Raw genomic sequence first — 23,336 nt, 5'->3', positions numbered from 1 at the left:
TAGTTTTAATATTTTGATAAGTATATACCAATAGAACTATCATTTCATTATAATCTTATGTATTCCACTCTATGATTTAAAGACATTATTCTGAGATGGGATCTATAGGCTGCAGCAGACTAGCACGGGGTCCATGGCACAGAAAGGATTAGGAACCCCTGCAGGTAATGTGTGCATTAGCTTAGGAGTGAGAGTAGGAACTGACAAGTAATTCTCTGGCTGGAGAGAGGGGAGGATGGCGTCAGGTGAAGTTCAACACATGGGAGAGGCCAAATGCCTTGCAGCCGGGTGAGTTACTCCACAGAAGAGCGGGAAGGTTCAGGCCCAGAAGGATTTTCTCAGGGGTGTGTGTGTGTGTGTGTGTGTGTGTGTGTGTCTGTCTGTCTGTCTGTCTGTGGACTTGGAGTAGACAAGCCTGGAGGCAGGGAGGACGTTGCATCAATCCAAGTGTGAAATGCTTTGAGCCTGAACTATGCTCATGGCAGTGAATCAATGGCTGGCACTGAATGAGCAGTGAGGGAGGTTGTGGAAGGCAGGGGAGGCTGGAGGAAGGCAGGTTTGCTGGAGGGAGAAGTCGGGGTTTTCTATTTGGATATGTTGAATCTCAGATGCGTATTATGGAGGGTTCCTGGAAGAAACTCCATTCCATCCGGATCGAGCTAAAAAGAATGTACGGGCTCATTACCTGGGAAGTCCAAGGGCAAATCCTACAGCCGTGGCTGGATTTAGAGATGCAAAAGAAGTCACAAGGCCTTACTCTCCCCATATCTCACCTCGCCACAGCTTTTCTCTGAACATTGGATTTTTTTTCTCCTGGAGTAGGTTTGCTTCACGAGGCAGAAACATGGGCAGTAGTGGACTTGAGTTTCTGTTTTAATAGTTTATGCTCCAGAAGTAAGAGAGACTTTTTATGAAATCTTAAGGAAAAAATTCGAATTGGTCCTGTTTGGGTTAAGTGCCCACCTCTGGACCAAGCACTGTGTCCAGAGGGGGCAGCACCCTGCTTGAGTCCACCCAGACCAGGTGAGCAGAGATCATGAGCCACTGTCCCATGAAGACCACGCAGAGAGGGGGACGATGGGGTTCTCTAGGAAAGACATTCTGGGAGACAAAATGACACGCCCATAATGGCGTGGCTATGGGACATGGCCAGGGGTGGTAGGGAGGTGTCCGATGGGCAGATGAGTTGGTTCCAGGATTCAGACCCCCCTAAGGCAGAACGGTGCTTAGAGTTGATCATGAGATAAGTCTTCAGTCGTCTCCTGGGGACACTTCTGGGCTCACCACAGTACACAGCTTCTAAAAGGAACCTGGCTCCTCACCTTCTCCCCTCCAACCCCAGAGGGCAGACATATAATAATGGTTTTCTTTTCAGGATCCTTAAGAAGGTAGTTAGGAGAGGCAGTGCAAACCACAGATCTCAGGATATCAGTTATAATTCAAAAGCACTAGAACAGCAAAAAGCAGTCTCTGGCAACCATGTGGGCAACACGCGTTCTGGTTAGGTGACTTTCTATTTCTGCCAAACAGGCTGGCAGCACTCATCTTCTAAGTCAGTTTTAATCATACAGCTTCCCGAACATGCCATTCCGATCCTGTTTTAGCTGTGCCCATACCCTGAGCAGTGTTTCTGAACTCTGGGGAAGCGAGAAGGCTCTGGGCTAATTAAACAGCTGGTCTGGCAAGAGGCAAAGCAGCGACCTGGTGTGTTCCCCAAGGCGGACGTGACCAAGTAACCCCACATAGGAATTGGACCCCCTTCTTCCCCATCTTCACCAAGGGCAGTGTGGCTTGATGATAGCAAGAGATCTGGATTCCAGTCCAGACTGGCCTACATAAAGAGCTGCGTGGCCTCAGGCAGGCCGCTTTGTCCCCGTGAGCCTCAGTGTTCCTCACCAGCAGAATGGGTATGATACTCCCCTCTGAGGGCTGGTGTAAAGTCAAGAAAGTGAGAAAAACGCATGTGAAACACTAGTGTATGTTCACAATTAGTGGTTATCTGTTTCTTTCTCCCACAACAGACATTGAATCTGGGGCTATGGCGCCCCTTACTCTATTTTATAGTTTGCAAGGGAATGTTGTGTTAGGGAGGAGGAAGGGACAAAGTAGAGGTTAAAATCCTGGCCTCTGGGATCAGCCAGGCCTGGGTCTAAGTCGTGCTGCCTGCCACTTAGCAGATGTGTGACTTCAGACCTATCTCTCTGTGCCTCAGTTCCCTCTTCATTGAATGGGATGCTAGCAGTCCCCATTTCATGGAGGTGAGGATTCCACAGGCCAATCTATATTCATCCCTTGGCACGGTGCTCGTTATGACTATTTTTTATTTTCAGAATGGAAACATAGCACACGAAGTTGCTTTTATTACTAATCACCGTACTAAGTGCTTTGTTAAAATCCCGATTCTCAGACTCCTCCTCCAGAGACTCTGATGCAGTAAGTGTAGGGGTGGGGTCTGGAGGTCTGCATTTCCTAACAAGCCTCTCAGGAGATGGCAGACGCAGGTGGTCCAAAGTCTGACCTTGACCTTGCCAAGCCAGGACACCATCTTTGTGATGTTCACACACTTCCTTCTTATGAGGATCGGCACCAATGGGGCCGATCTGTTGGCTGGAATGAGTCAGCTGGGAGATGGCCCTGGGACAGGGGTGTGTCTGATGGTGCCCATAACCCCTGAAGATATTTGACTCACTGGTGACCCTTCACCTCCAGCTGATCTCTGCATCACGCCAGACGTGTCATCTTGCCTGCTGTCTGCTGGCATCACTTCTAAGGATCTTGCTGAGATGAGGAGTCCCCTGGTCTAGCTTCTGAAGCCCCCACCCCATCTCACCTCCAGCCCCCACACGGGTTCAAGAATTTCTACCACATACAGGGCGCCTGGGTGGCACAGCGGTTAAGCGTCTGCCTTGGGCTCAGGGCGTGATCCTGGCATTCTGGGATCGAGCTCCACATCGGGCTCCTCCGCTGGGAGCCTGCTTCTTCCTCTCCCACTCCCCCTGCTTGTGTTCCCTCTCTTGCTGGCTGTCTCTATCTCTGTTGAATAAATAAATAAAATCTTTAAAAAAAAAAAAAAGAATTTCTACCACATACGCCCCTGTCTGAGGCTGGTAGCTCCCGTCAGCAAACCCTCTCCACCCCATGATTCAGAGAAGGGTAGCTAATTATTTCGTCTTCAAGAAGGAAAATCTGAGGGCGATTTAATAATGGGCTGCAAACATCTGAAGAGCTTTAGCAGGGCACTGGTGACCACCTGCTCCCTCTCTCTGGCACAGGTAGGAGAGACAGAGATGAGATTTAGCTGCAAATAGAACAGAGAGCCAGGGTGGGCACCAGGGTGACAACTGATGTGGTTTTAAGGGGCAGTGCATAAAATCTGCTTTCCTAGGACTTAGGACAAGGAAAGAGCTTTGGGTCTGATGGGTCATCCTCCCCCAGAGGCCAGGAGCAGGGTCTGATGCTCTGCACAACTTCAAGAGAAGGACGTCGTCTTCCTCATCCCTGCGTCCTGGCACCAGGCACACTGTAAGCCAGTGGTTCTCAAAGTGCAGTCCCTGGACCAGCAGCATCAGCGTCTCTGGGTCCTTGCTAGAAACGCGGAATCTCCGTCCTCAACCTGCACCTACTGAATCAGAAACTTCTAGGGGGTGGGAGGGGGATCGCAAGCTGTGTTTCAAGAAATGCTCCAGGTGATTCTGATACTGGCTGCAGGGTGAGAACCACTGGGGTTCCAACTTCACTGTGCATTCCATTCGCCTGGGGATCTTGTTAAATGCAGTCTCTGGTTCACTAGGCCTGGCATGGGCCTTAAGGTTGTGCGTTTCTAACAAGCTTTAAGGGTGATCCGCAGACCACAACTGGGGGATCGAGGATCTAGAACAAATGCCAGCTCATGCCATTCCTCTGCTGGAAACCCTCCAGTGGCTCATCTCACTTAAGTCATAAAGGTCCCACACAACCTGGCCCCCCCATTACCTCCTTTGCTGTCCCGATCTCTACTCCACTACCCCTTGCACGTTCCACTCCACACCCGCCTCCTCGCTGTTAAACACTCCAGTCAAGATCCCACCTCAGGGCCTCTGCACTTGTTTCTTCTGCCTGTTACACTCCTCCCTCTGAGCTCCCCCATGGCTCACTCTTTCACCTGAATAACAGGCAGCATACTAGATGGCCCATAATGATTCTGCCTCCTGGTATGGACGCCCTTGTATAATCTCCTCCCATTGAGTATGGGCAGAACTTATCACATGTGATGAGATGTCACTTCTGTGATTAGGTTATGCAAGGCAGTAATTTCTGCCTTGGTAGCCAACTCTTTCTGCATAACCCAAGCTCCCATGTTGGAGAGACCCACGTGGCAAGGAGATGAGGGTGCCCTATTAGAAATTGAGACCCCAGTCCAATAGCTCTAGAGTAGTTAAAATTCTGACAACCATGTGAGCTTGGAAGCGGATCCTTCCCTGGTTGCACCTTCGGGTGAGACCCCCACCCAGCTGACCCCTTATTAAAGACTTGAGAGAGACCCTGAAACAGAGGAGCCAGCTAAGAAATATATGTTATTTCAAGCAGCTAAGTCTGCGGCAATTCATTAGATAGATTTAGATAATACAACCTCCTTTAGGTTTTGCTCAAATGTCACCTTTTCAATCTGATCTCCCTTCACCAACTTTCCTCTTCAAAATAGCAACCTCTCTCCTCTCCCAGGAACTCGTTTGCCTTCCCTGCTAAATGTTCTCCATAATACATATCACCATATGACATATCTTCTATTTTTCCTCTTTTTTAATGGTCTGTCTCCCCAACTAGAAGCGAGCTCTATGAGTTCAGGGTTTTTTGTAGTTTTTTGGTGTGTTTCTCCCACACCTGTATCCCTAATACCTGGAACAGTGTCTTGCGTATGGAAGCCATTCAACAGTATTGTTGAATGAATGAATGGATTTTGCCAACAGGCTCCTTCCACGTAGAGGACAAGGGACCCTCGTGGGTGCCAACTTTACATTTTCTCTGCATAGCCACTCCAGTGAGAAAGGAGATTTTTCCAGACATCCGTATGTTTATCAATCCAGGGAGGAACTAATGGGTCCTACCTGGTTCTTATCCCACCTTGTTAAGAGAGACATGGGGAAATCTTCTGTATAGGGACTGAGACCTTCTGACAGCCCCTATAACAATTTTGCCTTCTCTGGGGTAGCAGATGAGTTTGAAGCTGTTATCCATTATTCAAAGCAAGGTTCACGAAGGCCTATGTACTCTTCCAAGAAAGAGCCTGTTTCTCTGTGGTGAAGTGAAGAAGAATTCAACATCATCAAAAGAGCCATTGCTCTGCACGGAAACTTGTATGCAATCCTTCACAGCAGCATTATTCATAATTGCCCCCAAATGGAAACAATCCCAAGGCCCATCAATGGGTGAACGCATCAACAAAATACTAGAGCCATACCATGGAATGCTGCACAGCAAGAAAGAGAAATGAACATCCGTATATGCCACAGTATGGGTAACCTTGGAAACATCTGACTAAGTGAAAGAAGCCAGGTAAGAAAAACCACATATATGACTCCATTCATAGGCGAGGTCCAGAAAGGGCAAATCTGTAGAGACAGAAAGGAGAGTAGTGGTTGCCTGGGGCTGGAGGTGGGAATGCGGAATGGATGCAGACAGGCACAAGAGAGTTTTGGGGGGTGACAGGAATGTTCTAGAACTGTTTTGTGGTGATGGTGGCATGACTCTGTACATTACTGGGAATCACTGAATTGTATGCTCAAAATGGGTAAGTTTTATGGCATGTAAATTACATATGAACAAAGCTATTTTTAAAAAGAAAATAAAATGAACTCTCTGGCCAAAAGGTTGTTTTTGGTGTTGTTGTTTTAGTTGTTCTATGTCTAAAGGCTCTCCTCTCGAATTCTCTTTGAGAAGTGTATGTTTCCTCACTTTTTAGACACGTTTCTATGACAGAGCAGTGATGGGGCACATGGGTGGCTCAGTCAGTCAAGCCTCTGCTTCTGGCTCAGGTCATGATCTTGGGGTCCTGGGATTGAGCCCCGCATGGGGCTTCCTGCTCAGCAGGGAGTCTGTTTCTCCCTCTCCCTCTTTGCTCTCTCTCAAATAAATAAATAAAATCTTTTAAAAAAATCAATGAATATACCCATTGGTGTCCCAGTTAATACAAATAAAGGTTATAAATAGGCCTTATTTCTGCCCTGAGTAAGACCCAAAGGGTTCATAACATTCTGACATTTTAAAGTGGTTGTCTGGGGACGCCTGGGTGGCTCAGTTGGTTAAGCGTCTGCCTTCGGCTCAGGTCATGATCCCAAGGTCCTGGGATCAAGCCCCACGTCAGGCTCCCTTGCTTAGTGGGGAACCTGCTTCTCCCTCTCCCTCTCCACTTGTGCTCCTCTCACTATCTCTGCATCGCTCTCAAACAAATAATTAAAATCTAAAAAAATAAAGTAAAATAAAGTGGTTTTCTGGTCACGTTCGTAGACCCTTGGTTGTCTGACCCTGTCACTGAGTAAACTGCACCAGCCCCAGGGATCTATGTGCATCAGAGCAACATTCACGTGGGGAGGAGGAACAGGCCGAGTAAAATCTTACGTTGTGATGACAGGAGACGGAGGAAGCATGAAATACTCGATCGGTCTATTTCCGGGTGACCTGCCATTTCCATCTCGGTGCAATCAGAGGAGGCAGGTAGCTCCAGCTTTGGCAGCTCCTAAACGGCCACCGTGGGTCCATCACAGAGGTGAGGGGGGTGAAGAACTCTGGCCCAGCCCGGGTCATGTACCGTGCCTGTGGTGGGAGACAGGACACCGTGAGTGTCAGACCCACTGGAAACCCGTGCAAAAGGAAAGGGCAGCTCCCACAGAGGCAGTAAGAATGGTGGAAAGGCAGAAACACCAGATAGCCATTATATTACCCCCTTGTGCGGAAAAATCCTAACAGGACCAGATGGCCCATGGGCGAGGGCAGCCAGTGTGGACTTCAGAGTACGTAGGTGACAGGCTCACAGGTGCGCATAGGGAAAGGCCTTCCTGGTTATATTCAGATCCACTCTGATCAGGGGCAGCAAGGCTTTCCCTTCTTAAAGACAGTGCCATCCATATCCACGTCCTCTCTCTTCGTTCAAGAGGACTGACAAGTGTTGAATGATTCTGGGAAAGCAGATGATCCAAAGGGGACGGTCACTGGATAGTCCATGGGGGCAGGCAGTTTGGCATCCACTGAGCCCCCTCCGCTGCTCACCCTTCTGCTTATACGGGGCTGGCCGTGCATGACTCTCAGGGCTCAGTGCAAAATGAGAATGTGGGGCCCCTTGTTCACAATTATTTACAATTGCAAGGCGACAATGGCAACAGCTCTTCAAACCAAGCTCAGGATATTTCCGAGCCCGGGATCTGTACCATGACCACTAATGCCAGCCCTTGTGACATAAACCTCCTTTTCCTTGTCCCGCCTGGAGGACTCCAGTACCTCCTTCCCTTCTCTGAGTCCCTCCTCACCCCTCCTCCTTCGCCCCCACCTCCACTCCTATCCAGTATTGAAAGCTAAAAAACAAAAAACCACCGTCCCCTGCAAGCTTAAATCCAAATGATCTCTGAAGCTGGAGAGCTCTGTGAGGAGAAAGAGATTCTTATTTTAAGAGTTTTATTCTTTAAAAAAAATTTTTTTTTTTACCCTTAAAGTGAGTCTCACAGTGTTTACTCTCATCCTTGCCAAGAATTAGCCCAGTATCTTTCCTGGGCCTTGGGTTAAAAATATCAAGTAGCTTTCCACACCGAATCCCAATCACTAGGGCTTTCGCCGCTGGATGTTATTCAATAACTATTCTGTTTATTGAGCCCTTACTATGTGACCAAGCACTGCCCTAAACACTTGAACACGTGTCTTCCTTACCATCCTCACAACTCTGTGAGCGAGACACAGAGGCGGTATCCACTTTTCAAGAAAAAAGCTGAGACCACGAGATATTCAGCAAGTAGTCCCAGGCCAGACAGCAACTAAGGGGCAGATCTGGGATCTGAACGGTGTCTGACAGTGATCTCTTTCTGTTATACCAAATAGTGCCTGATCAGTCCTTTCTGACCCCACAGAATCCTGGAGACTGAACACGGGATGAATGAAGGCATTATTATCTTTGGATATCTGTGCCTTTGACAGTGCTCTAATTCCATTAAACCTGATCAACTTTGAAGGTTATCATGGAAAAAAAAAATCAAAGACAGGCCAACCACAGTGCTTTGGGTGAGGACCAATGTCAAACCCTACTAAACGACCCATTGTTCTAGGTATTTGTGGGTTCAGAGATAAGATCTGTGAAGCCTAAACTGCTAATCTTCCTAAAAAAAATCAAATGCATTTATTAGAAATAAATGCCAAGCATCCTGCAGTGGAAGGGTGGGCTGGATTTTGCTTTAAGGCAGTGGAGAAGGAGGCTGAGCTAAAGTTCCCCCTAAAACACTGCAAAGATCATTTATCCTACCAAGTGTATTGAGCACGTTTCCGTAAGCCAGGCATTGTTCAGAGTAAGGGTATGGAAAACACTAGGCATGCCAGTGCCCAGCTCAGAAGCCTTTCATAGCCCCCACTGCCTGCAGGATAAATAGCAACCCCCTCCCTGGCACACAAAGCCTTCCCTAACCTGACTTCCTCCTATCTTGCAGAGGGAAATGCACACAGTGCAGGGAAAACTGGAGAAGGGGAGCTTCACACAGGAGGAGCTGAATTTAAAAAGTGAGGTCAGCCTGTCACACCCAGGTTAACAGTGGATCCTCTTTGTGGCTCTGCTGACTTCACTCTCCGGGGGACCACATGTGGCCTCCCCGACCACCAGAGCCACAGACTTCCCTGAGAAGGGGATCAGGTACCTCACCAGGGTCTCAGACGCCCAAACGTGTGCCTCCTTGTAGGGGGGTAAGTTCAGCACTGAAGTCTAGGCTTTTCCCTGGATCTGCAATGACCCAGAGAGTGTCCCTGCCCATCAGGCCCCCTCCCTCTCCAAAGTAAACGCTGCAGAGTGAGTAACAATGTAATTACTGGGTGGGACTGATCTGCTCAATTCCAGACCTGCCCTCACTCTGTAGGTTCAGCCAGTTTCTCAGAGAGAGGCGTCTACCCACCCATTGCCGGGCTCATCTGTCTTAACGGGATCTCTATAACACATCTGAGCCTCCCACCCAGCCAAGTTCTTACGAGGCTCAAACCCTTTCTTGTCTCAGACAAACCTTCATTTGTTAAAAACTTTTGGGGGCGCCTGGGTGGCACAGTGGTTAAGCGTCTGCCTTCGGCTCAGGGCGTGATCCCGGCGTTCTGGGATCGAGCCCCACATCAGGCTCCTCCACTATGAGCCTGCTTCTTCCTCTCCCACTCCCCCTGCTTGTGTTCCCTCTCTTGCTGGCTGTCTCTATCTCTGTGGAATAAATAAAATCTTTAAAAAAAAAAAAAACTTTTGATGCCACGTATGCCAACCGTGAAATACCCCATAGCAAACTTGACACTATGATTCAGTCGTGCAAAGCAAGGAAGTTTCTTTGTTTCCTTCCATTTTTCTATCTGGATCTGACAATCCCTTTCTAGTTCAGGAAACTTTACCCATTAATGATAACCTAGTCTCTTCTGATCCCAAATAGTCTTTTTCCAGGAAACAGAGTGACTAGAACCCTTTCCATCAGCTCAAGGGTGTCCCCAGCCCTGACCGTTTTCCATGATGGATACAGGGAATGTGTCAGAATCCCCACAACAGGGTGGGAAGACTGTTAAGTCTGTGGGACCTCAGTGTAGGGGAGTTTCATTCCTCTTGTCTTTGCGTGGGGACTGGGGCTAGGGGGAATGCTGACCCTGCATTTGCACTACCCTGAAATTTTGTGTCCAACGTACCTCCCTCACCTGACCTTAGTCCTGGCCCTGCTTTGCATGTGGGCTTCTCTTCTTGCTGCTTTTCACTGAGGAGTGGCAGGCAGGTCTGTGCTGGTCTGGACTGTGTTGGTTCCTGGATTTCATGCTGGAACCCATTCCCAATGATAATGGGTCCTGCTTGTGTCCCTGTGATTGCTTTTGCTTTTTCCCAACCCCAGACTTCTAACGACCCACAGTAACCTTTGCAACCGGCTCAACCCTGGGAAGGTGGGGGTGGGGATTGTTGTAGACCCTGCAGGATTTTTCTACAGCAGCCAGGTCTGGGAGGCTGCCCTCAGGGCCACCCTCACCCTAGATCTTCCCTCAGTCTTGGTTAATCTACCATTCCCAGGCCGCACTGACGCTGTGCCATGCCAAAGCGGGCTTCTCTCAGAGATCTGCAATCTCTCTAGGCTGTGTTATGCTCAACTGAACACCACCTCCAACTCTCTCGGTTTCCCCAGAACTGTGCCGGAGATTGCTGCAACCCACTGTCCTTTGCCACTTCCTCCAAGAAGTAAGAGTGAGGACTTTTAAATCTGACCTCTTACCTCACTTCCTCTCTCTCCCCTCCTCCTCCCGGCCTAGACTGAGCTTCTACTTTCCCATCCTGTCTGGTCGGAGTCCCCACTCACCATGACCTCAGAACTGTTTTCTTCCTGCTCAGTAGTTCCCAAGGTGTGGTCCCCAGACCAGAACATCAGCATCACCAGGGACCTTGTAGAAAAATGCAAACTCTAAGGGCCTAACCCAAAGCTTCTGAATGGGAAAGCATAGGGGGTGAGGCCCAGCAATTTCTATTCTGATAAGCTCTCCAGGGGTTCTGATGCACGCTCAAATTTGAGAAGCACTGCTATGGCGTCTGAATCAATGATTCTCCATCCTGGCTGCATTAGGATCACCCGGGAGCTTTTACCATGTATTGGCTGCTAAGCCCCGTCATGGACCAATTAAATTCAAGGCCCATGAAGAGACACAGTCAAAATCTACCCAGCCCCGTCTAGATCGACAAATTTCCCAGATGACCCACAGACACGTAAGCATGATTGTGGTTTCAGGTGACTACGTTTTGGGGGTGGTTTATTACGTGGCGGTAGCTAATGGATACACAGCTCTCGTAAGAATGTCTGCTGAGACAGTGATGGATCTTCTTACTTTCCTCAAACCCAGCCCTCACTTGCATTCCATGCCTGCTCTCCTAGCTGCTCCAGCCACCAGAAGCAGACCCTGGCATAGGACTCCAGGTTGGAACTCCCTATTTCTCTGCCTTAGCCTCAGCAAGAGAACCTGACTGGTGGCTCCCAGCAGGTGCTGGCCAATAGAATCATAATGTAAACCACGTATTTAATCTTAAATCTTCTACTAGCCACGTTTTTGAAAAGGTGAAGAGAAACCGTGAAATTAATTTTAATAATATACTGTATTTTATGACATAATTTCCTGACATATTTACATGTTTTCTTTAACCCAGTATATCCAACGTACTGTCATTTCAACATGTGGTACTAGGCACATTGCAAGTGTTGATTAGACACATGTGCCTAGTGACAAGCATACTGCATAGAGCAGCTCCACGCAGATCCCCACACATGTCCCTTCCACAGCAAGGATGATAACAGGAATAAGAAGCAGAAGGAGTGAGAAGAGCTGAGTCTCTGCCAACCCCACATCATACTAAGTCTTGACACGAGAACAATTATGCCTAGCACGCTGCCAGTTGTAAGACACCTGCTCCTGCTATTCCCCAATACTTCTTCCCATTCTGCCTGACTCAGCTCAAATGACACCACCTCCACGAAGCCTTCCTTGAATGCCCGTAGCATTAACTTCAGAATTCTAAAATAGCTCTTCATAGCCTATCCCAATGACAGCTACACCATTTGTTGAGCGTTTACTCTGGGCTGAGTGCTTAACCTGAATTATACCATTTGATGCTGACACAACACCATGAGGTAGGAATGATTATCCTCATTATACAGATGAAAAAACAGAGGTTCAGAGAGGAGAAGAAGCTTCTCCAAGCTCACTCAGCTAGTAAGTGGAGAAGCCAGGATTTGAACCCAGGGAGCTCAGGCTCCACAGCCCATGCTTTCAATGTCTGGTCCTTTGCCAGTCAAAACTCTGAAGCAACAGCAGTCTCTGGATCTTGTGAGAAACATAGATCTCAGGCTGTGTCCCAAATCTGCTCAGAATCTACATTTTAAGAAGCACTCAGGTGATTCATGGGCATATTAAACTCTGACAGGCACTGGCTGAGGCTAGCCCGTATTTAATTGCTTGTTTTGTGTCTGTTGCACCCCAAGGCCACCTGCCACTTGAGGGTGAGGAACTGCACCTTTTCACCTCTGTTTCTTGAACACCTGCTCTAGAAAGCTGCTAGAAACAGATGTTGCATCAAGTTCTTCTTAACCTACCCACCAGAGCGTCCTTGTTTGTTTTCCTGTTTTTAATTTTTAAAAATTTGCTTTAAGGGACACCTGGGTGGCTCGGTCAGTGAAGCGTCTACCTTCGACTCAGGTCATGATCCTGGGGTCCTGGGATCGAGCCCCGCATCAGGCTCCTTGCTTAGCTGGGAGTCTGCTTCTCCCTCTCCCTCTGCCCCTTCCCCTCCCCCGTGCTCATGCTCTCTCTCTCAAATAAATAAATAAAATCTTTTAAAAAAATGGCTTTAAATCCTGCCTGGGGAAAATAGCAAGAATACCCTGAGCATGGCCAATTTAGAAACATCTGTCCGTGTCCCCACAATTGCCAGTTCCACCTTAAAAGTGCAAGGTATGGCAACGTCCTGGTGTTCCTGGAGCCTAAGATAAATGGCACGAGTTATAGAGCTAATGCCCAAAAAAGCTGTTGGAAGCCAGGCCAGAGCTCACTGTGCCATTCCGATGTTCGCTTTTCAAGAAAGTATTCTCTCTGAATGGAACTCATTCTATTTTAGAAAGTGTTCAATCTTTAGGGGCTCCCCAGCAGAGGTAGCCCCAGAATTTTTATACGAGGAAGGGCTTGGGTCTCTGGAAGAAAGGACTTGAAGATGAAGGTGTTTAAATACTACATCAAATTAAGACAATGTCGGGGCGCCTGATGGCTCAGTCAGTTAAGCGGCTGACTTTGGCTCAGGTCATGATCTCAGGGTCCTGGGATCGAGCTCAAGTCACATCAGGCTCCCTGCTCAGCGGGGAGTCTGCTTGTCCCTCCGTCTCCCTCTGTCCCCCCCCACCTGCTGGTGCTCTCTCTTTCAAATAAATTAAAAAAAAATTTTTTTTTAAAGCCACTTAATAAACGTCCATTGATTTACTCACAAAACAAGCAAACAAACAAAGCCAATGTCAGCTGGCCATATTAAAAAAGGGCTGATAGAAATTGAGGGATGGGGAAGACTAAAACTCCCCAATGCTGTCCCCTGGAGCCACCATTGGTGTTCAGGTCTCAGGAAAGGAAACCACAAGCCATTGTGAGGATGGGAATTTGGGGTTCAGTGTCAGTCTCAACCAACGTAGGAGGATTTTAGAACATCAGAGCTGGCTGTGACATGGCACAAAATGGGTGTTCTAGAAATAGTTGTTAAAAGTTAGTAGGAACTGGCGTGGGTTGGGATTTTGCTCGTTTTTTTTGATGCCACTGAGACTGGGGATCTGGGAATGCCTGAAACTCAGCACTGTCAATCTCCTTATACCTCCCTCCCACTCCACCCAGCTCTCAAATTTCCTTAGGGAGCCATATACAAGGAACTGAGGCTAGACTGGAATCAGGAGATTTCTTTATTAAGAGTCGAACCTGGACTAATAATCATCAATGTAAAAGTCCCTTAAAAAAGTTATATCAGAGCACTTAGTTTGAATGCTAGACTAAAACAGGCTTCCTAATTCCCGACCTCCAATCCTTGAATGTAAATCCTGAGGTCTTATCAAACTTAATGCAGAGTGCAATCAAACGGCCACCAGTTTCCCAGTGGGAAAGCGCAAGAGTTCAGATAGGCACTTGACTGGAGCCCTGCCCAGACTGGAGAAGTGGGAGAGAAGGCAGAGCAGAGCTGCAGCTATGGTGACACCATGACCCCTCCCACTAGTGAGGCTTGGCCCAGGATGTCCTGGATTCTGAAGGAGCCAGCTAGCACCTTCCCCTTGGAGAGCAGCTAAAAGGGTGATGGGCAGTGGGTGGTTAGGCATGAGGTCTGAAGACCCCTCTTTTCGTATGTAAATGAATAAATAAATAACCTCTCAGGCACCATCCAACCCCCCCCTTCCACTTTACATGAGAAAACGGTCCCCAAAGGGGAAGTGGCTAGCCCCCGGTAATACAACGGGACCACTGGCACCCCCGGAAGGAGAAAATGGGTCTGTGATTTCTGATTCAGAGCCTAGGTGGGTCTTCTTCCCAGCTGGACGCACACAGCCTTCAAGAACTATGAACTCTGTGAAAGAATGACAAGGACTCAAGTACCCAAATATCCTAGAAATGGAAGCAACACTCCCACTGGCCACAGGATCACATGGCTAACCCTAGGTGCAAAGGAGTCTGGGAAAGCAGGCAATGGGATTGCCCAGTTGATTGGCTTAGTGACCAACCATGATCCTTAGTCTAAGTCTACTCCCACCTGGAACAAATTCACTGTATGTAAAGAATTGGGTGGGGGGATGGGCAATTTGTAGGTAACATTGTCCAACCCAATGGTAATATTATGTTCACATTACAAAGGAAGAGCCCGATACTAGAGAAGCAGAAGCGATTTGCCTAAGGTCACAGCTAATTAATGATCAAATCACATTCCTTCTTTGATTGCCGAGTCTGAACTTTGAGCTGCAATGGAATACTGACTTCCAGAAAGAAAACAAAAATAGGAGACGCTTCACAAATGTGAGAATCATACTTTGCAAAGCTATGCTAATCTTCTTTAAATAATCTGTTGAAAGGTACTTGAAATTTATACACATTTTTCATTCAAAGCAACAAGAGATCATTTTCTCTTCACAATAAAAGCTTATAGGATGATCGAACGGCACAATCCCAGCAGGTGCCATTCACATGGAGCCTGCATTAACAGCACCCTCAAAGTTGTGCAGTGCACAGCCTGCCCAGCCACAGATATTAAACCATGCTAAATTTAACCTGCATGGTCTCCAATTTCCTCATCTGCAAATTGAGCTGGTGGTTCTAGAATGATTCTGAGGTCCCTTGTGAGAGCCTATGATACTGTGACAAACCATGTATATTCACACAGGAGAATAATAAATAGGCAAGAACACAAAGGTTTCTCTTGCCCTCCCAGGAAGCCTTGCTGTTGCTTTACCAAAGTGCAGAATAGAAATGTCTCTGAAGTTTCCCATATTGCCCATAATACAGCCTTTTAGAATGTAGAATACCCCCGTCAACAATCCAGAACTCTCTCGAGCTTAATTTGTCAGAAACAAAGTGTGTACTTAGAATCCCATGAAAGTATTCCTTCCTCCTCCTCAGACCAACAGCGAATAGGGCGCTGATCCTTGAAGGACACTATTTATGGGCATTACGCCCGCTCTGAATCGGCATGACCTTTCTTCCTCCTATCTGTTTAGTCTCCAGAGGGAGAGGCCCTCTTATTACATTTTCCCAGCCTGGAGTTTAGCTCCGCAAGCAACCTCCTATCATTTGTTTGTCTGATGGGTATTATTTCTTCCAGGAATCTAATTAGGATCTTTTAAAGGATTCAGCCTCAGAGTGCGGGAATTAAATATGACTCAGAGTGTGTGCTTCCCAAAGCCAGGCGAAAAGTGAGATGATCATTCATTTGATTTATTCATACATTATTCAGCCTACAAACCCTACAAGCCTGACAGTGCACCTTTTTTCTTTTCTTTTTTTTTTTAAGATTATTTATTTATTTATTTATTGNTTATTCATACATTATTCAGCCTACAAACCCTACAAGCCTGACAGTGCACCTTTTTTCTTTTCTTTTTTTTTTAAGATTATTTATTTATTTATTTATTGGACACAGAGAGAGACAGCCAGCGAAAGAGGGAACACAAGCAGGGGGAGTGGGAGAGGAAAAAGCAGGCTCCCAGCAGAGGAGCCTGATGTGGGGCTCTATCCCAGGACCCCGGGATCATGCCCTGAGCTGAAGGCAGACGCTTAACGACTGAGCCACCCAGGCGCCCCCTTTTCCTTTTTCTTTTTTTTTTTTGATGCCAACCTATGCTGGGGGTTAGGCAAGAGAATAGAAATGGACGATCTCTCTCCACCTCGGAATCATTTAGCTACGTATCACATGTATGCTGCCATGAGTCCACCTTTCCCCTTTGCTTTCCCTCTTTTCTTAGGTCAAGAAGATTACACTCCACAGCCCCTCTGCAGCTAGGTGATGCCATTGAAGGAATTCTAACCAAAGGGGGGCAGCACAAGCGACCAAGGTCTTTGAGAAGCAGGGTACAAGTTTCAGTTCTGTCTTACCTTGTTTTGGGGACCCAGAATGCAGAGCACCAGGTGTATGAATATCTGTCAGCCTGCGTCTCTGAGTGACTGAGTGGCACAGAGCCCCAGCCCTCTCCCTACTCCCCTAACTTAGATAGGTAGCAGGGATAAGCAATTAACCTCCGTTTTCTGAAGCCACTGAGAGTCAGGGACTCATTTATTACCACAGCGTCACTTAGCTTCATCTGACTAGTTGAGAATCTAGAATTTTACACCATTTAAACTGGTGGTGGTGCATTGGGGAGAACAGTTATATACTTCATTTATTTGGTAAATGTTTGCAGAGCACCTACTGGATTCCAGAAACCATGCTGGGGTTACAAAAATGAGAAGATCGTCTCTGCTCTCATGCGGCCCATGACCTGATAGCAATAATAACATCCCAAAACCTGGCACAGAGTAATTGATTGATAAAGCATGCTACTGTCACTGCAGCTCAGAGGCAAAAAGACATGTACACGTGGAAAGCGCTCTTATCAGCACACCCACAGGGTAACAAACACAAAGCTTGTTCGGTAGTAATCAGTGCCTCAAAATGTGTTCTTTTTCTGCTGTGGTTCTCCCACAAACATTTTGCTGGCCTACAAACACTTAAAATAGTCATTTGCAAAATCGCAGGAAGTTGCCCTTTTATAAGCAAAGGCAAATAGACACACCCGGCCTCACCTCCCAAAATAGGAAATGTTAGAAGAAAGTCAGAGATATTAAATGCAATGTGGTGTGCTGGATTGGACCCTGGAACAGAAAAAGGACATCCATGGAAAACTTGGCAAAATCCAAATAAAATCTGGAATTTAGTGAATACTAGTGTGCCCAAGTGAGTTTTTTAGTTTTGATGAATGCACTACGGTTTTGTAAAATGTTAACATCAGGGAACTAGGTGAAGGGTATACCAGAACTCTCCATACTACCTTTACAACTTTTGTGTGACTATAAAACATTCCAAAATAAAAAGATTTTTAAAAATCAGTGCTAACGTTTTCTAGGTAACATATGAGAGGTAAGTCTATGTGTAGGCTTGTCACATAAAATACAAGAAGCCCCGTAAAATTTGAATTTCGAAGAAACAACGTTTTTTAAGAGTAAATAGATCCCAAATATTGCATGGGATGTATTTGTACTAAAAAAATTTATCGTTCATCTGAAATTCAAACTCAACCTGGGTGTTTTGCATTTCTATTTAAACCTGGCAAGCTTCTCCAGATGTACTATTGATAAAGAAGCACGAGTAAATCTTATTTTAGGGGCGCTTGGCTGGTTCAATTGGTAGAGCGTGCAACTCTTGATCTCAGAGTTGTGAGCTTGGGCCCCATACTGGGTGTAGAGAGTACTTAAAAATAAAATCTTAAAAAAAATCTTATTTTGTAATTTAAAATGATACCACATAGACTGTTTAGATTTTAACATGTGATAATTAAAATGAAAAGTGTCATTGCACATTTCACTTATTTGGTATTAATTATAATGGTGAGGCATTCTACATGAATGAGTGATTAAAGGAGTGTATGAAAAAACAGGAGGAAGAAAGGAAGGAAAGAATGAGTGGATAAATAAATAAATGAGTGAGTGAATGTCCCCAAATTCCAAAAGAGAAGAATTTACAAATATTAGAAATATGGTAGGGCTCTCTCTAGAATACCTGCAATCTGGGATGCCTGGGTGGCTCAGTTGGTTAAGCATCTGACTCTTGGTTTCAGCTCACCTCAGGCTCTCACGGTGGTGAGCTCGAGTGCTGGGCATGGAGCCTGCTGGAGATACTCTCCTTTCCTCTCTTTCTGCCCCTCCCCCCCACTTGCGCATGCGCACTCTGTCTCTTTAAAAATAAACTACCTGCAATACACTTTATAGAGACAGATTGGGATAAATTGGGAATCACAGCTGTGCCTGTTAAGGGCGGCATCAATGTTACAAGTCTTTAATCAAGAATGAAATGAGGGGTGNAGGGGGAGGGGGAGAAAAGAAGGAAAAGAATCCCAGGACCAAGGTGGAAACCATTCTGAAAATGGCACTTCAGGCTCACTCCCTTGTCCAACCCTCCTACTACCTTGTTCAAAGAATCTGTGTACCCTCCTCTTCCCAAAAAGATAATCAGTGCTTTGCTCATGATGCATTTATTTGATGCATTTTGAAGGAAGTTGTAGTTATTATTTTACTTTCTCCTAAATCCTTCAGCAAGATGATCATTCCTTAGAGTTCAGTATTTGTTTATAAGGGAAATTACAGACAGTAATTTGCACAGATTTTAAGTACACTCTTCAAAGGGTTTTGACAAAGGAACAGAGCTGTGCAACCCAAGCCCCCTCAAGACACAGAACATCAGCAGTACCCCAGAAAATGCCTAACTTCGTGCTTTGCTCACCTCTCCTGATCTACCATAGTAAAAATATTCCATGGGTAAAATTAAACACAAACGCATGTAGTTCTAAAATAACAACTCAGGGGCGCCTGGGTGGCTCCTCCCGTTAAGCATCTGCCTTCAGCTCAGGTCATGATCTCAGGGTCCTGGGATCGAGCAGGGAGCCTGCTTCTCCCTCTGCCCTCTGCCTTCTCCCACTGCTCATGCTCTGTCTCTCCCTCTCTCTCAAATAAATAAATAAAATCTTTTTTTTTTAAATGTGCTTTCTTTCTCGCTCTGAGTCTTAACCATTTCCGGAGACAGTTTTATTAACCACTAGCCTGCAGCAACATGTGCTTGAGGGAAAGCCCAACAAAGGACCCAGAAGAGCTGGATTCTGTATCTTCCCTGCTGGGTGACCTTAAGGAAGTCGCTAACCTCTCTGAAACTTCTTTGCTTCATCTATAAAATGGAGATGAGAATCCTCCCCCTCACAGAACTGCCAGAGAAGGGAAGCGAGGGGGTCAACGAACAGATGAGGGCCCATAGCAGTAGGGCTTTGTAAACAGGAAATGTAATATAAAAAAAAAAAACAGAAGGTATTACTGTGAAAACCACTGCAGACAGCTCATAGCTGGGACCTTCCAGCCATTTCAAAGACAGCTTATTTATTAAATTTCCAGCCCTTGTCCTGGTTGTTTCCCCTCGATCCCCCTGCCCCCTCAGGGCCATCAGAGAGTGTGGGGCTGGGAACAGAGAAGGCTTATGAGAAGGGTTAAAGAGGTTGACCCCACCTGAGACGGAGAGCTGGCCATGCCTGCCTCATCAAGGATTCTTTGTAACAGGTATATGGCTATAGATGTAGACAGGTACAAAAGCTGCAGCTATTTAAAGTATGCAACTTGATGTGTTTGGAGACAAGTATACACCGGAGAAACAGTCAACACTATCAATGCTGTAAACTTACCCATTGCCTCCAAAAGCTGCCTCCCGTCCCTTCTGTTCTTTCCCTTCTGCAGTAAGAACACATAACATATGATCTTAGCAGATCGTTAAGTATGTGATACAATACAGCTTAGCATAGGCCCCATGCTGGACAATAGATCTCCAGAATTTATTTTGCATAACTGAAACTCTTACCCTTTGACCAACATCTCCCCCTTTCTCCTTTCCCCCAGCCCCTGGCAACCACCATTCTACTCTCTGTTTCTATGGGTTTGACGATGTCAGATTCCACAAGTAACTGAAATCACACAGTATTTCACTTTCTGGATTTGGCTAATTGCAATTAGCATAATGTCCTCCAGGTCCATTTACGTTGTTGCAAATGGCAAGATTTCCTTCTTTTTTAAGGCTGAATAATATTCCAAATATATATTTTCTTTATCTTTTTTTTTTAAGATTTTATTTATTTATTTGACAGAGAGACAGTCAGCGAGAGAGGGAACACAAGCAGGGGGAGTGGGAGAGGAAGAAGCAGGCTCCCAGCAGAGGAGCCTGATGTGGGGCTCGATCCCAGAATGCCGGGATCACGTCCTGAGCCAAAGGCAGATGCTTAACGACTGTGCTACCCAGGCGCCCCCAAATATATATTTTCTTTATCATCAAGGATTCTTGGCATAGAGAGCTGACTTTGATAGGCACTGTCTTTGCCAGATTCTATGCTAAACCCTCCGCAGGCATCAACTTGCTAAGTCCTCACAGTACCCTCTGAGGTTGGGGCCACTATGTACCCATTTTTCAGATGAAGAAACTGAGGCCCAAAGAAGTTAAATTACCTAGAGTCATATGGCTCTCAGGAGGCCGAATTGAGCCTAAATGAGCTACTCTGTTAACTTTAACCTATCCCTGCCCTCATGATTGCACCAAATGCCCTAAGGTGTACCTGGCACTTAAGTGTTAAAGATATTTAAAGTGTCTAAATTAAAGTGTCTAAAGTGTTTGCATTCCTGCTCTGGCATTGCCCAGCTGTGTGGCCTTGGACAAGTTACTTTCCTCCTCAGAGGTCCATCCTGACGACCTACCAACCCCAGTACTGCCCAAATGGGTGGTGGGGGTTTGGCCCCTTTCAGAACTTGGGGACAAGAAAATAATTATCTCAGCTACAGATGTGCCATTTTCCTTTGACTAGAACACAAAAAATTGTGTGAAGCATCATGTTTCCCTTTTTGCTTTGCCCGCCAGAAAGCTCAGAGTTAAATTTAAAAATTATTGAGAGTAACCGAACAAATCTGGGCCGTCTTCCTTTATGTCATGTGCCTTTAAAATTTTCTGTTCTATTGACTTCATTGTTCCTGTAACATTTAGAGTTAATGTAAAAAAAAAAAATTGTTCATGCAGCCACTTGAAAAATAGGCGAGGTAGAAATGAGCCAGACATATTGTGTAGTTGTAGTTTAAAACAGTGCATTTGAAATCAAAGCACTATCCATGACTTGAATTTTAGACAAAGAGAAGAGACCCTGAGATACCAGAGATTAATTTAAACGTGGAATTAGTTCAGATGAAGCAGTTAGGGGGAAAAAAATTGTAAATCATCCCAGAGCTGGTCAGTGCTATTTGCAGGCAGAGGGGGGTCAGCTCTCGCTCCCTGGGCTCCCCCCGGGGGCTGGCACTCAGCTATTTGAGTCCCAGCTGGAGGAGGAGCAGAGGCCTGCCCCATGTTCCCATGCCTCGAGGGAATTCCTGTTTATCTTCCCAGATCGTATGTCCACTGGCACAAGATGTGAATACGCAGCAGCAAGCCAAAATGACAGGAGCTATTTCTGTAAGTCAGTTCGCTGTTAAACATGCTGGGGGTGGGGGCGCCTGGGTGGCTCAGTCGTTAAGCGTCTGCCTTAGGCTCAGGGCGTGATCCCAGAGTCCTGGGATTGAGCCCCACAGCGGGCTCCTCTGCTGGGAGCCTGCTTCTTCCTCTCCCACTCCCTCAGCTTGCGTTCCCTCTCTCGCTGGCTGTCTCTTTCTGTCATATAAATAAATAAAATCTTAAAAAAAAAACATGCTGGGGGGTGAAGGAAATTTACATTTAAATGAAACTTCGATCTAGTTCCCATTGTCTGGATTCTCCAGAAGGAGAATCTGTGGGTGGAAGAGAGAGAGAGAGCGTGTCTACATCCAAATGCAGTATTCTGTCTACACAGGTCGTTACAGGGGTTCTCAGCTGGTGTTGGTGTAGCGGCCGCAAGATTGAAGACCATATAAAGTTAATCAATGGGAACCGGTAACCACGATGGGCGCACGTGATGGAAAAGGATGCAGGTGTTAGTAAAGAAAGAGAACACAACCGCTTTGGAGAATAGTTTGGCAGTGTCTAGTTAATCTCAACAGACCCAGGAACCGGGTTCTCACCCTCTCTCTCCGGATAAAATCCGAAGCCCTTAACCCGGTCTACAACAGGCTTCCTCCACATCGGCACTGCTGACATTGGGGCCAGTTAGTCTCTGTTGTGGGGGAGGGGGGCTGTTTTGCGAGTTGTAGGGTGTGTAGTGGCGTGCCTGGACCCCCCCACTAGATGCCAGCCGTACCGGCCTCTCCAAGTTGTGAGAACCATGTCTCCAGACATTGCTGCATGTTGCTACATGCAACGGCGTGAATGAATCTCACAAACGGGCGCCTGGGTGGCTCAGTCGGTGAAGCGTCTGCCTTCAGCTCAGGTCATGATCCCAGGGTCCTGGGCTTGAGCCCTGAGTCAGGCTCCCGGCTCAGCGGGGAGTTTGCTTCTCCCTCTCCCTCTTCCTCGGTCCCTCCCCCCAATCATGCTCTCTCTCTTTCTCTCAAATAAATAAATAACATCTTTTTAAAAAACCCTCATAAACATAATGTTTAGCTAACGAAGCTAAACACACACACAAAAAGAGTACCTATTATTGGCGCCTGGGTGGCTCAGTCGGTTACATAGCTGACTCTTGATTTCGGCTCAGGTCATGATCTCAGGGTCAGGAGACTGAGCCCTGAGTCAGCCTCCACATTGGGCATGGAGTCTGCTTGAGATTCTCTGTCTTCCTCTCCCTCTGCCCATCCCCTCCTACAAAAGAAAAAGGCACATATTATTTATAAACCCATTTGGTTGGGAGAGGGGAGGGGTAGGCAGGGCGGCTTCTCTGATGAGAGTACCATTCTGTTTCTGGATGGAAGTAGTGATACCTTAGGTGTTTTTCACTCTGAAAATTCATTCTGCTGTGCACTTCTCTATAATTATGATATCATTCTTTTTTTTTTAAAGATTTTATTTATTTATTCGACAGACATAGAGACAGCCAGCGAGAGAGGGAACACAAGCAGGGGGAGTGGGAGGCCCCTATGATATCATTCTATCAGGGAGCCTGATGTGGGGCTCGATCCCATAACGCCAGGATCACGCCCTGAGCCGAAGGCAGACGCCCAACCGCTGCGCCACCCAGGCGCCCCTATGATATCATTCTATCAGATGATTTTTAATGAGGCATATCTAGATGGGTCGATACGGAAAGATCTCCAATATACATGGAAAGTGGTAACAAAGCAAGATGAGGACTGAGCATATCATTCTGCTCATCAAGGACATTCCACGGACCTTCATAACATACACTGGTAGCAAAGACAGTGAAGGTGAGACCTCAAGGGCTGGAGGTGAGGAAACCCCATTCTTTTTTTTTTTTTAATTTTTTTTTTATTATATTATGTTAGTC

At 46.5% G+C, this 23,336-nt stretch overlaps 1 long non-coding RNA gene across 1 annotated transcript; it reads right to left on the bottom strand.

The window, feature by feature from the left end:
- On the bottom strand, positions 1-22,585 carry LOC109489820. Its single transcript, XR_002142954.2, has 4 exons — positions 22,530-22,585; positions 19,638-19,683; positions 6,595-6,789; positions 1-5,588 (listed from the first exon to the last, which is right to left on the bottom strand). It is a non-coding gene; the product is annotated as an uncharacterized LOC109489820 (long non-coding RNA).
- Positions 22,586-23,336: the final 751 nt, after the last annotated feature.

Source organism: Ailuropoda melanoleuca, chromosome 10 (genome assembly GCF_002007445.2).
Source record: "Ailuropoda melanoleuca isolate Jingjing chromosome 10, ASM200744v2, whole genome shotgun sequence".
Lineage (NCBI taxonomy): Eukaryota > Metazoa > Chordata > Mammalia > Carnivora > Ursidae > Ailuropoda > Ailuropoda melanoleuca.
Note: the sequence above shows the minus strand (reverse complement) of the source record. Positions and strands in the feature narration are given on the sequence as shown.